The sequence below is a fragment of the Mugil cephalus genome, chromosome 22 (assembly GCF_022458985.1).
Source record: "Mugil cephalus isolate CIBA_MC_2020 chromosome 22, CIBA_Mcephalus_1.1, whole genome shotgun sequence".
In the NCBI taxonomy this organism is placed as follows: domain Eukaryota; kingdom Metazoa; phylum Chordata; class Actinopteri; order Mugiliformes; family Mugilidae; genus Mugil; species Mugil cephalus.
This window is the reverse complement of record NC_061791.1, coordinates 4449363-4463364: the sequence shown is the minus strand read 5'-3', so window position 1 is coordinate 4463364 and position 14002 is coordinate 4449363. Positions and strand designations below refer to the sequence as shown.

General features: G+C 45.4%; 1 protein-coding gene across 4 annotated transcripts in view; it reads left to right on the top strand.

The window, feature by feature from the left end:
- The window catches only part of syt1a (synaptotagmin Ia), a 191750-nt gene that overhangs the window by 6816 nt on the left and 170932 nt on the right, over positions 1 to 14002 (top strand). Inside the window, exon 1 of one of the 4 annotated variants that reach the window (XM_047575285.1) lies at positions 8952 to 9310. The exons of 1 other annotated variant lie outside the window; for it this stretch is intronic. The gene's annotated coding sequence lies outside the window, so the exon portion shown is untranslated. Of the gene's footprint in view, positions 1 to 8951; positions 9311 to 14002 lie in introns of those variants that run through there. 2 more of the 4 variants (XM_047575282.1, XM_047575280.1) reach the window with 2 other exon arrangements.

The following is a 14002-nucleotide window of genomic DNA, read 5'->3' as shown; positions in this document are numbered from 1 at the left end:
TTTCTTCTTGTCATTGTTTCCAAATGACTCTCAATCAAACATGTGGGTTGTTCTCGCATTAAAATTACAAAGCAGCGTGTAGACGCTAGTGACTGAATGAAACCGTGGGTATTTTCTAAACTGGAAGCTGTAAATTGAAGCCACGAATCGTGAGACGTCCTGATACCCACAGGATGGAAGTGATTTGTTTCAGGCTGGAGCTGTGGATCTGTAACATGTTGTACCAGTTGCCTACAGCTGCGAGACTCCGCTTGCACCGACGTCACGTGACTGCCTGACTAAAAATAGCCTCCTCTCCAACACACGACGAGGATGATACCGCGGACTAAGAATAGGCCCACTGGAGAGAAGGGATGCGATAGTAAATCATGAGTGAAGCAATGGCTGTCGTGCAACAGGGAGGAGGATTTAATCATCCGGCCTTGAAGCGATGCAATATCAGCGAAGCTTGTGAAGGAATAATTTGCTTGGTATCTGTCAGGTATGCGTGGCGTCGTATCCGTGCTCTTACCTGCAGACTTGTCGGCTAATTGACGTGAGGCAGGACTAGTAGGAGATGAATCAGCTGTAACCTTGGAGGGCTGGGGAAACATTTCAACTGTCTTAAAGTGAATACAGCACTGGAATAACACTAGTGTAGCAAAATCTTGGTTTTCTATAACAATGAATACATCTAGGAGAGTGAATTCATTTCATTACTGATACGTGATAAGTATATTAGAGTGGTGATACCTGGATATATAAGCCAGACTGTGCTAAACAAACCAAACTGGGAAGAATTAATCTGTCACCTGGAAGTTGCATTAGAAGAAAGAGCTGTACAATGATGAATAAATTGCGGTTTACTCTGCAGTAATAAGGAATCAGATCTCAACTACTTGTCATGTAGAGTATTTTCTTTTCCTGATGAGTTTTTGAATTATCAACCAATCGGAGGCCGAGTTTCTGAATAATCAATGAATTGGAGGCCATGTTTCTGACTTGTCAGCCAGTCAGAGACAGAGTTTCTTTATCGTCAACCAATCAGAGACCGAGTTTCTGACTTATCAACCAATCGGAGGCCAAGTTTCCTACTTATCAACCAATCGGAGGCTGAGTTTCTGACTTATCAACTAATCGGAGACAGAGTTTCTGAGTTATCAATGAATTGGAGGCCATGTTTCTGACTTGTCAGCCAGTCAATCATCTTTATTACACTAAAAATGACTAAAAATGTTTGTATGTTTGTACAGTGCACATCTGGGTACTGATGAGGCAGAATTTCTTCAGATAAGGGCCAGTATTGAGCATGAACTGCACCATCGGATTGTAATTAAGTCCAAAGCTCTTCACAAAAAAAAGTCCTCAAAAATGGTTCTGGAGACTGGCAGAGATTCAGTTTGAAGGATTTTTCTTTAGCAGACAAAGACAAAAACAAGTCACCGTTCATGTGCTGCTCCCGGGAGACAACTGAAAACACTGCTGTGAGCATCCACCTTTTATTATCTGTGTTTTCTTCTGTTCTCCATCTAACTTTAAAAAGTTTCTCCAAGTATATCAGTGCTAGTTTTTAAAAGGACTTTCCTCTTTGCACTTGTGCTGCACCTGCATCCTGACCATCTTCTAAAGGTGTCCTAACTGCTGGAAAATCCCCAGTTACTAACGATTCGCAGTGCATAAAGAACAGAGCAGCTGGCTGGATCATCGCACGATTAAATATTAATGATAATATAAATGTCGAGGGTGTTTATGAGAACGACCTTGCTTGACATATGTGTTTTCATTCGCTCGCGACCTTGTTTTCCTCCTCTCGAAGGCGTCATTTGATACCCACACTGTGCACGTTGACTTATTTCATGTGTGGACATGATTTGTTGCCCTTTGGGGAAGCAGAGATGGCACCGTGACTCATTCGTTGGGGACTGATCTCCAGCTCAGCGTATCAGGTGATACATCACCTTTAAGGCTCCATAAGCGGAGCTGACCACCCCGTCACTGGAAGGCCAGCAGGCAGCCATCTTGTCATCCATAGGAAGACTATATGCTCCCGGGGGCAGACACGTTAGCCCCATTTATCAAGTGCCTTGAAAATGACCGGGCTGACAGACTGGTCGATGTATGATCGTGCAATCACAGGTGTTATCGTGTGTCGGTGTGGAGCCGTTATGCATGGCCAAGCCGAACGTCTTCAGGGCGAGGTGTGTGATAAGGCTGCTTGGAGGTCTGGATGCACTGATAAGAGGCGGTCGGCTCACCTTCTACTTGGATGACCTCTGAGAGGACTAGGTCTGCTGTGGTGAACAACACCCTTACCTGTTTAGATTCAGCTGATTTCCCCGCCGACACGTTTCTATATCCTGAAAGGTTGATAACACGTTGTAGTGTTTAAAATGTTTTAATTTAAGTGTGCACGTCCGTGTGTTATAGAATCCAGTCACCTCTGAGGATACGTGCTGCCTTGTGTTTACGTGACGGACTCGATATTATCACAGCTTCCCATTAAGTCAGCGATGCGCTCAGTGTATTTGGAGAATTACCTCACCGTGTCTCGGCTTTAAGCTGATCGCCTGAACTCAATTTTACCATGACAATAGAAACCATTAGCGGGTTCAGTGGTGGGAATGACGGTACAGAAATTCTCCCTCACTCAGGTTTCTTGGATAAGTTCGGGGCCAGAACTGCTGCGAACATGACACACACCGATCAGGCACAAGATTATGACCACCTTCCTGATATTGTGTAGGTCTCCCTTGTGCTTGTGTTTGGGATCTAATGAATTTGGAGGCCAGGTCAACACCCGTCAGGCTGCATCCTGCTTGGGATGGCTCATTGTGATGGCGTAGGGGTACCTGGTCTGGTCTAGGTGGGTGCTCCATGTCTAAGGAACATCCTCATGAATGAATCCCAGGTCCGACATTTTCCCAGCAGGACGCTGAATTGTCATAAGATGGTCAGTGTTATTTACTTCTCCTGTCAGTGGTTGTAATGTTGTGTCGAAAAACGGAAAAGCCTCTGGGGCTTTTATCCCTTTCCGCCTGTCAATAAGAAATTCCCAGTGTGGTGACAAACAATAGACAGAGATGGGAGGGGGGGGGGAAGGAGGAGAGGGTAAAAGAGATTTGTGACGAGACGGATTAGCAAATCAGTGAAGCCTCATCGACCTGTTAACATTGCTGAGAGAAGAGTGGGGAATTCCAGTGGGGCTGCTACTAAGCAACATCTGGTTGCCTTCACTAGCGGAGCCTGATTTATTTGCCAACTGTTGACCTTTGACAGCAATCTTTCCCAGGAGAATAAATGGACAGCTTCACAGACAGTCAACCATTTTCATGTAATATGTGCATTTGTGTTACCAAATGCCAAAGTTAGAATGTTAATCTCAAAGTAGCACGTTTGCATAATGCAGAGTTGCAGAGTTGCTGCGTTATATGACAAACACAGTGTGTTTGCTGCTTAAAATAATCTTGTCATTCAGTATTGAATGTGAGGCCACTGGTCCACTAATTGACATGTTTTGTGATTAAAATATGTGACGGCTGGGATGGTGAAATCAATGCAAAAAGATTAGTCTGTCCAGCAGCATACAAAACATTACTTAGAGCTGTTTACACACTTTAAAGATCTGGGGAAATTGGACGACATGTCTCAGAGAGTTTAAGCTCTTAATTTGAATTTCAACAGGCTTATTAGCCCACCTGCCCGAACAAAGAGTACACTGATTATGTCCAGTTTAGGGCCGAAGACAATTCACAATTAAATATCGACCGCAGCCTGGTTAGAAATGCTTTTATAAGTTGTTGTCTTGAAGTGGCCTCACCACGTGAGTCATCCTGCTGTTGATGTGGCTTATTATTCAAGAGCAGTTGATGAGGACCAGGGCTGTTACGCGTTGTATTTTCTCTGGAGTATAGAGGCGTGCGCACAGAAAAGATCAAGCAACAATGTCAAGACAAGGGACAAAGTGATGTTCATGACATTCAGACAGTAGTAGCCCATGAAAAATGGGTGGGAACCAATATCAACTACCTACCGTATTTCCTCTAATAGTGGCCGGTATTCCATTAATAGCTGGGTCTCTTATAATGGGCAATTGTTTATGTGAACAAATAAAGGTCGGTCTCAATTGTCTTGTCGGCCAGTTATAGGTGTAGTAACACACAAGGGCCACACATGAACCCTGATTTTAACCGTATCAATTTGCGCTGCTTATTTTTTCAGAGTTCAAACACGGTTATTTATTTGTTCGTCCATTCTGCCCATGTACGTACTGGTATGAAACAAAGAGAATTAGAAATGAAGGCCTCCCTCCAATAAAAGCCTGCCTTCAATAATGGCTAAGTGTTCTGGGTGGCTGAGTAAATAAAGGCCCCGGCCACTATTAGAGGAACTACGGTAATCTTAATTTTGAGGCGATGCGGTTGAGTTGATTCAAGATTATTGTCGTATGCAAAGTAAAAACAGCAATTTAGACCAAACAATGAAATTCATACTCTGATTGTGTCCCTTATTAAAAGCGAAATTCACCATGTACCAGGTTTTTACCCAAGATATACCCGGGTAACGTCCACTAGTGACCAACTTTCTGCTACAAAGAAGTGGGCGATTTATGAGCAAATCACTTTCTATGCAGAGTCTTATCTCTGAGACAGGAGGTGTCCGCAAGGTGACGATACTAAAAGGCAATACTTTTCGCCAGCGCTGATAGACACCTCCATCTCTTCTTTGTAATGACATTTTGAGATGTGTAATTTCTGGGGGGGGGGGGGCGGCGGCGGCTGATTTCCATGCAGATTCATTCGATGGCCCCCGCGTCCTGTCACCTCTGCTTCCCCGTCATCTTCGGCGCATCCAAGCCCCGTCACCGTCGCTGTTAACAATCAGGCGAGCTGACAGCTGCCCACCTTTTACCCGTCCAAACATGCAAATGAAAGAAAGGTGCAACTTTCAGCTCGCGATCCACGTGCCCCCCTCCTCCTCCTCCCCACGCTGCTCCCTGTCAGGCAGAAAGAGCGAGTGGGGGGGTGGAGGTGGAAAGCGGGAGGGGGTGGCAGAGCGTTGCGCGAGTGTCACATCATCCATCAGTCTGTCACAGGCTGTCGCTCGGCGTCTCCCATAGATGCTGTCGATCTGTAAACAAGAGCGAAACGCTTGGGCTTCCTGGGGCACCGCGAGTACAGACAGTCATGCCGGGGCGAGACTCTTTCCTCTCTGAATCACACACCGGATTTAACCAAAAGCACCACCAAGAATGCAATCAGTGGCCTCGTGACGTTCTCTAACGAGGGACCGACCAGGAGAAACAGGCGCCAGAAGTTTTCCTCCATTCGCTTGAAATGGACAGACTGATTGTTGGACTGAATAATTAGGACGGGTGTTGGTTTTAGTGAGTCCTACAATCAGGTTATATTGATTTTTTTGGAGAGATGCTACTTGTAAGATGGATTTTATTGACACGTCTTTTCCCCTAACTGTTGCTCGGGATCATGTTTCTGTGAAGTAATTAGCTGCTGAAGACCACATACAAAACCAGCCCGACACCCTTTCATCACTCACAGAGCCGAGCACTAATCAGTTCTCTGCTGTGTGTTGGAAGATGGGGTGGGGGGTGGGGGGGGGTTGAGGCGAGAGAGGAAGGGACTCACTCAGTCCTTTATTGCCCCTCTAATTATTTTCCACATCACATGATTAATATTGTCACTTTGATTTTGCTCTGAGCCCATTAGATGAAAGAGTCGGTGACAGAGGACACTGCTCGTACAGCGAGGGGTCGGTAATGTTTGCTGCCCTGTCGTTTCCGGGCCTCGGAGACACCTCTGTCCTCCAGAACGGGGCAGACTCCGAGCCAGACGACTGTAGCGAGGGCTGGATTACTGTCCGGTGGGGGCATCTGGCTGGTACGGGGCCAGGGCCACGACTGGGGCCAGGCTATTTCTGAAAAAGGACCAGGGAGGATGCAGCTGGTGTTCCTGCTGTTGACGATGTCAGTGTGCCAGTGGAGGCCCTCCAGAACCAACAAGCTCTTTCATATCAAGGCCAGTAATCACTGGGCGACTCGTGGCTGGGGACACACGGGGACATCAAGTTTTAGCAAGATTTGTTTACTTCAACTCGACTAAATATATTGAGACAATATCGGTCTTTACATAAAAGCTCACTGTCAGTACCGGATGGTTTCAGGTTTTTTCGGGGCATGCCTAGGGATAGGTGGGACCTTAAGGACTTTGCATCAATACTTACGGCTTCCACATATTCCAAAGTAGCAACCTAAAAGAATGAAGCCAAACACTTCCTCAAATGTCAACTTGAGTGAGTCAATCCCGGTAGATCTGGTGGTTCAACTGGTAGAAGTCCAACTTAACAGACACTTTGAGTGAAAGGTGGGCGTCCTTGCAGATTGCTTGGTGTCCACCTTAGCTTGAGTTGCCTGAGTTGGTCGGAGTCAGGTGCTGCCAAGATGGCCACATCCAGAGCCACCTCAGTGGGCTTCAGAACCATCCATCCATCCATCCATCCATCCATCCATCCATCCATCCATCACAGTTATAAATACAGGTTATTGTTTACTTTTGTCCGTAAAATGCCAGGATCTCCTTTTTTTCTTGGTTTAATGTATCTCCTTGTGTGTTTTTTTTAATCTGTTTTCATGTCCGATGCCGTGTTTCCAGATGCCTGACCAAAAATCCACATATGTTGAATTGGTACTGACATGTATTGCAAGGAAAAACACAATCCTGCCATGTGAGGAGACACATTGATTTTTTTTTTTTTTTTTTTTTTTTCAGCCGAGTCCAGAATGTACTCACATTGTTGTGAATTAAAATGGTTCATTTTGTGTCTATAAATGGTCTCTGGATTATTGGATTCTGGTAATAAAAACCGAAGCTATACTGCAGAGGAGGATGACCTTTTAGCGCTGCATAAAGAGTGATCGCCGCAGGGTGCAACAGTATGTGATTCACCAGTGGAAACAGTCACACTCTGGCATTTCTTTTTTTATTTATTTCGGGCTTCATCATCATATCTGCGTAAAAACAATGACGTAATGACATTAATCTTAGCAGGATCCTGTTTGATGGTGTGATGTTATTAGGAAAAAAGCTGTGAGGAAGAACTCTGAGGTTTTAACTTCACAGATATCCCTCTTTCTGATCTCAAACCTGCACACACAAAAAGAGATTTGATAAAATAATAATAAAAAAATCAAAAAACATAGTGTAGAGGATATCATTTAGGAGCGTAGAAAGCACCACCTCTCATGATCTCAGGGGAAATTCTGCACAATATGTGGACTGACCTGCAAAAGCTTGCATTTACTTATAACTTACAATATTTTGTAGTGAAGGAAAAAAAAACAGAAGGAGAAAATATCTGGGGAGAAATTAAATATCTGAGTAGTATGTAGGAGGAAGAGGCTAGCTAACGTTAGCCTCAGGGGGTGTGAGTGTTGACTGTTGTTTGATGACACCATCAGCTGCTCAGTTTCTATCTAGAATAGTTTCTCAAAAATACTGATATACATTTTAATTTCTTCACATTACAAGATAATCAGGGCTGTGCCAAGAGAAGTCTGGACCAGATTTTCGTCAGGACTGATTCTGGTCATTTAAAACTCCACCATTACCATGATTTTTAAGTTTCTGATTAATCAAATAACCAGAAAGAAAAATTCCTACAATTCTTCTGCTGCTTTTTAACTATTTCATTTTTTTTTTTTGCTGGGAGCTCCATTTATATATTCGAATCTTATTTCATAAATTGCGCATCAATAATGTGTCGCATTCGATTGTGAATTACAAAAGCATAGTTGTTGACGTGTGAATAGATTATCACACGTTATCCAGCTCTTATAAATCCCATTCTATAGCGTAATTGAGCATAAGTTCCTTTAACACCAACTAACAACAGTTTAACTCGAGTAGGGTCTGAGATGTTTTTTTAATCGCCTGACTCTCTTGATGGCGGTATATTATGAGCTTGAGGACACTCGAAGCTCCTCCTGAGCGGCAGCCGCGCCTCACGTGTCACGCGGGCTCTTTTTTTTAATTATTTATTTATTTGTTTTTAATGGGGAAACACACGACGGAGAGCTCTATTCATCCCGCCAGCCTGCCAGTTTGTGCCTGACCTTTGAGTGCGGCCGGGGCGCTGCTTTTATTCATGCGACGCCGCGCGTAGGAAACCTCATTTGCTACCTGAGGCGGCTGAAAATATGGTTATCAGCAAGTCTCCATATTCATAAACCCCGGGGCCGCGCGATTGTCTCGCTAATACGCGTCGCTCCAATCACGGATTTGAATCCGTTATTTAAGGCGGTTTAACGGAGCCGTCGGTTAAAACGCTCGGATTCGGGTTTTTTGGAGGATTTCAAAGCGAGGCGCCTCCGCTGGAGTAACCTCCCCGTTGGTTTTTGAGGTCAGCCTGACAGCACGTTCAATCACTCTAATGAAAGATCGCCCCTCGCAGGTGTTTGCGAGGCTCTCGCCGTTGACAGGCTCAGCCCTCCTCTGGGGAAATCATCCGCGCTTCACGGGCAAGTTCTCGTCGGATGCCGTGTTTCTGTATTTGCTCATGCACGAGGGGCAGGTCATGACTTACTGTGAACTGACACATGTGCACTGAGAGACATGATCCCAGTGATCCTGCAGGGGAGAGGGGGGGGTATTATTTTATTTGTAGTGTCCTTGAATGTGATGTGTGCCCATAAGGGTGAAGAGAAGAGCGCACACGGGGCATGTTAATATGTGTCGAGAGGGTCACCTTAGGTTACACAGCGGTTGCCTGCCATCCTTGGCGTCTCCCGGCCAATCAGAGCCAAGGACTCGGTGATGCAGTGCTCCTCTTACTGGAGGGATTCCTAGGAACTGCTGCGTGACGATGCTGGCTTAAACAGCTCTCCAGTCTCCCTCTCATCTCACCACCTCCTCCTCCTCCCGATCTCAGCCCCAAGGCTTTTCCTTTTTTTTTTTTTTTTCCTTCCTCTCCCAAGCCGTGCATGAGGTGTGCGTTTGCCGTTGTGTGTTTGAACAGGAGATAATCTAGCGCCATCCACACTGCTCCCACCAGACTGGCTATGCAGCGGGCAGACAGAGTCATCATCCAGCCCTCTTTCTCTCCTCTGATCTAGGCTCCACCTCTCACTTTCCCTCCCTCTTTCTCTCTCTCTCTTTCTCTCCCAGAGCATCACACACACACACACACACATACACACACACACGCACACACACAACACACACTCCCTCCTAGACTCCCTGCTCCTACTCCTACTAGATGAGCGCGCCTCCTCGTCAGGGCGAGCCGATTCCGGAGCTGAAGGTGTGCTGTCGTTTTCCAGGTAAGGGAACGCGCTTCCTCTTTATAGAAGTTATTGTGTCTGTTCTGTTGTTGGTGTTTGGTTGTGATCTCGTGGTTTCGGGGTGGACGTCTCTAGGTGTCTAGGTGACATAATCGGGGAGGGTGGGCGTCACAGAGGAAGTGCACTTTGCTACAACTCTGAACTCTTCACAACGCCGCTTCTTTTGGCGCCCATTTTTTATTTTATTATTTTATTTTTTTTTTTTAGCCGCGCCTTTCATCGCCGTGTGCACTGTTTTTGATTTTTTTCATTTATTTGCTCGGGAAGCCGCTTGGGTGGAGCGCAACTGGCGAGGAGGCGAGGCTGCAACGTATAGAATGTGTCTCTATGTTGCGAGGGGAAACCACGGTGTGGATGCGTGGGCGGATGGAGAGACGAAGGGAGGATGAGGAGGGGAGGGGAATGGAGACGGAAGGCGAGCAGCTGCTTTCATCCCATGGAGGCTAATCCCCTCCGTTTGTTCACCTCGCTCCATCAGATAAAACGGGCAGGCAGTGGCTCTGGCGCTCTGTGTCTTCTTTTCTTTTTTCCTCCTCCACTCTTGTTCCTCTCCATCCTTCAGTTGTGATGGGTTTATCTCGGGCAGGGAAAAGGAGGCGCAAGCTATTGATTCGGGAAATGAGCTGTAATGCCATTTGGAAGGAAAAAAAAAAAAAAAAAAAAGGGAGCATGACATCCTGCTCCGTCTGGGACTTTTCTCCTGGGTGATTCCGTCCCCTGACTTCTACTGATAATCCATCCTGCAAAGTGCAAATGAATCATCTCTTAAAGCCTCGCATACAGTGAGCAGATACAAAAAAAAAAAAAAAAAAAGCCACTTGAGTTCCTTATGTCACCCAATATCTGCGCTATTGTTGTGATTGGTGGGAACTCCCTGGCTGTAAAGGGGGCTTATCACCTCCCACAGGTTCACTGATAGAGTGCTGATTGGCTGCTGCACGGTGCCACATGGAATGGATGGATCCTGGCTCTCGGCAAACATGTCAAGCATATCCATGGTGATCGTAGCGCACCGCCGCTAAAAAAAAAAAAAAAAAAAGGAAAGGAAAAACAGGCGGCCTATCACCTCTTCCCTGCAATCGGATTACCTAATATCTCAGGAGGCAGGATCAGCCAATGCCATGGGAGAGGAGGTAAAACAAAAAAGGGAGGGGGTGTGTGCTGCTCAGGTGTTGCTGTTTAGCCCAGTGCTTTGAATGCATTAGCCAGGAGGCTCCCGCGTGTCAAACCGTTACCAGGTGACGGAGAGAGCGAGCCAGAGTGAGGCGGCACTCCGTGGTTCCCGCACCCAAATCTAAATGACCCCTCAGCTCATTTCCCAAGGCAGAGCTTATGTTTACATACTCTCTGGGAGCTTCTGCAGATGCTCCATTTCATAATCACTAACTGAATCAGACAGGCTGAGGCTGTGCTCTGATGGATGCGGCATTCATGCACTGTTGGCTGGGGATAGCTTTTTGAAAACACCTTGAGGATATGTTTAGATATTTTTTTATTTATTTTTTAACGCCTTCGATATCAAGGAATCCTCCCGGAGTATATTCATGACCCAGAACTTTTATTTCCTCCTCCTTTCGGCTTCAGCAAATCTCTAAGAGGGCGGGGGCAGATGTTGGCTCCCAGTCTAAATCTAAGTGGCTGTCGCCCGAGGCGTCGTCGTGTTTTATCAGCCTCATTAAAGAGCTATTAATGAGAGGTGCGGGCCCCAAAGTCCCCAGTCTGATGTCCGAGCAGCGCTAACCTTTGTGTCTCTGATGACTTATCCCGGGTGAACTTTTCAAAAAAGCCAAAGGCCGTCAGGATAAAAGGGCATCTGACACATTTAACTATGCATTTGGCTAAAGACTTACGGTGAAGTTTATGAAAAGATGGAAAAAAGACAAAAATAAAGTCTCTGTTTGGGAGGGAGCATCACAAAATGGAGGGTATAAATAGAGTCTATCTTATGATTTGACCTTGTGTGGCCATTTGGTAGTGGGCGCCTGTGAGCGGATCAGTATCACCGTCACCACAGAGACAGAGTCATCTCGGCTGATGCCTCGTGACTGGTCGTCCCGCTCCTCCTGCTGGGATTGTCCCCCACGAACGTCACAACGACCGAATCCAGTCAGGATGACTGTGCCAGCCGCCTCAGCGGGACACATGTATTGATCGAGGGTTGTTAAAAAATAAATAACGCCGCCTCTAATTTACAGTATTAACATGGACTTATGTACATAATTATGAAGTCCAACTGAACAAACTTGCACAGCGTTCTCCACAAATAAACACGTCTCTGTTCTATTGACTTCCACGTGTTTTCTTCGCGAAAATGAAATATTGAACGGTGCCCGTTTGCGAGTCGGCGTGACGCCTCTGTGCGAGATCACTTTCAGCAGTGCTGTTTTTGCAAATTAGCCATGCCTCCAGTTCAAGCACACGAACATTAAACTCCTTGTTTCTGTTGTGGCCTCGTGCTCGTCTGCTTCGTAATATGTCAGTCTACACCGTGCTGATTATTAGTTTGTTCGCGTGCAGTAGATTATCTTCCGGGCTCCAAACATGACAGATAGTTGCCCCAATTTCACACTGAATTTATTTCTCTCACAAGAAAGGTGTAAAATTTTCATCCTCAAGAATGATATTTATTAATTTTCTTGCTTCTTAACAAAGCTGCTCGAGAAACACTATAGAAAATTTAGTCACATTTAACAGTGTTTCTTTTTAGCTTTTAAACTCAAACATTTTGATGGAGACTAATTAAAAACGATCCTTTAAGTTTGACATAAACATCAAATGTCTGATCCTGTCTTCACAAGAGGTTTTCTGAAGCGATATTAACCCTATATTCTGTCAGTCACGTTCACTGTTATGAGACAGTAAAGCGTGTTGATGTAGCCTTTGCTTCTAACTTGTATCAGCGCCATCTTAAAGGCCCGACAGGCTCATTAGCTGGGTCTATGTCCTCGTTGGAAGCTTTGTGTTTGACAGGGCGTATAGAACTCGGGACTGCTTGATCTCTGTGGACCCACCGAGATAAGACTCAGATTACATGATCAATCCACACACGCACACACTCTCATGAATACGCACATGCTCATACATGTTCTACTGACGCAGATAAACGCCATTTAAGTAGGTTGGTTTCATTTTATTATTCTTAAGAGTGGACAGATAAGATATGCACATGTTGACAAGCTTGAAATGTATGTAAAAAAGCGTCACACTGCTTGGTTACCAAGGCCGCCATGACATTTGTTTGGCAGTTAATTATCATACAAATAGTTGAGAATTTTTATTTAAGCCCTAACTTGCATGCAGCTTATCGTTTTACAATCTCCGTCTCATAGCCGTGATTTAACTCCTGCTGCAGGCTTAGTGTGATGGATCTGTAGATGGTTTATCTTGTTAGTGTCTTTGCTTGGGACCTTTCATTCAAGTCGCTGGGCTCTACTTTTTGGAAATTACCAAAATATGGCCACACTGGCTCTCTTGGATCTTGGCTTTGCTGTCACGGGGATGGTGGAGGTGTGGAGACAAATGCAGGACAAAAAGGTGACAAGGTCAGGTTTCCAGATAATGTATTTAATAAAAAAAAAAAAAAAAAACGACGGCCAACCTCAGGGAGACGATGGCCAACCACGGGGAGACAATGGCCAACCATAGGGAGACGACAAACCACAGGGAGACGACGGCCAACCACAGGGAGACGATAAACCATAGGGAGACAGCGGCCAACCACAGGGTGACGATGTCAAACCACAGGGTGATGACAAACCATTGGTAGATGACGACCAACCATAGGGAGACGACGACCAACCATAGGGAGACGATGACCAAACATAGGGAGACTACGACCTAACATAGGGAGGCGACGGCCAACCACAGGGTGACGACGTCAAACCACAGGGTGACTACAAACCATAGGTAGATGATGACCAACCATAGGGAGATGACAACCAAACATAGGGAGACGACTAGGGAGACGACGACCAACCACAGGGAGACGACGACCAACAATAGGGAGGTGACCGACCATAGGGAGACGACGACCGACCATAAAAAAATAAAGAAACCATAAAACAGGAAACTCACAAGTAAAAGACAAAGACATAGAACCATGACATTTGCAAGTACTGAAACATTACAAGTTAAGCCCTAATTCCCCTTTCACGCATTCTTTGTTACAGAATGATGTAATTTAAAGAGCACAGAGTCATCTGGGAAACAATGTTAAAATAGATTCAAGGTTCAACAGTTTTCATGCTATTAAATGGAACAAATTCAAGGATTCAGGATCAGGCAAAAATTATCCCAATTGCACAAGTACACAAACATAACTACAATCATCTGGAATCACCATTGCCAAGAACGCAAAGAAGCATCTGTTGGTTTATAGCCGTTGAATTTAACTTGTATGGGTGTCCTCATTTGCGCCGAACAACCGAAGCATTGTTCAGCTCGTGACAAAAGCTCAGCCTTCCAGCTGCATGACTCCATTTGGGTTTCTGTTTATCAGCTGCAGTGCAGTCAAAACAACTGGCGCCCGAATGGCAGTAAGTCGGAGGGGATGAGCAGTGTCACATGCATCCGTCAAGGAATAAGTCTTCATTTTCAGATTCAACAAGAGTCTGTTTAATTAAATACGCTAAGTGGCTTCGGAGTGGCTGAATTATCTACTTCTGGTTTGTA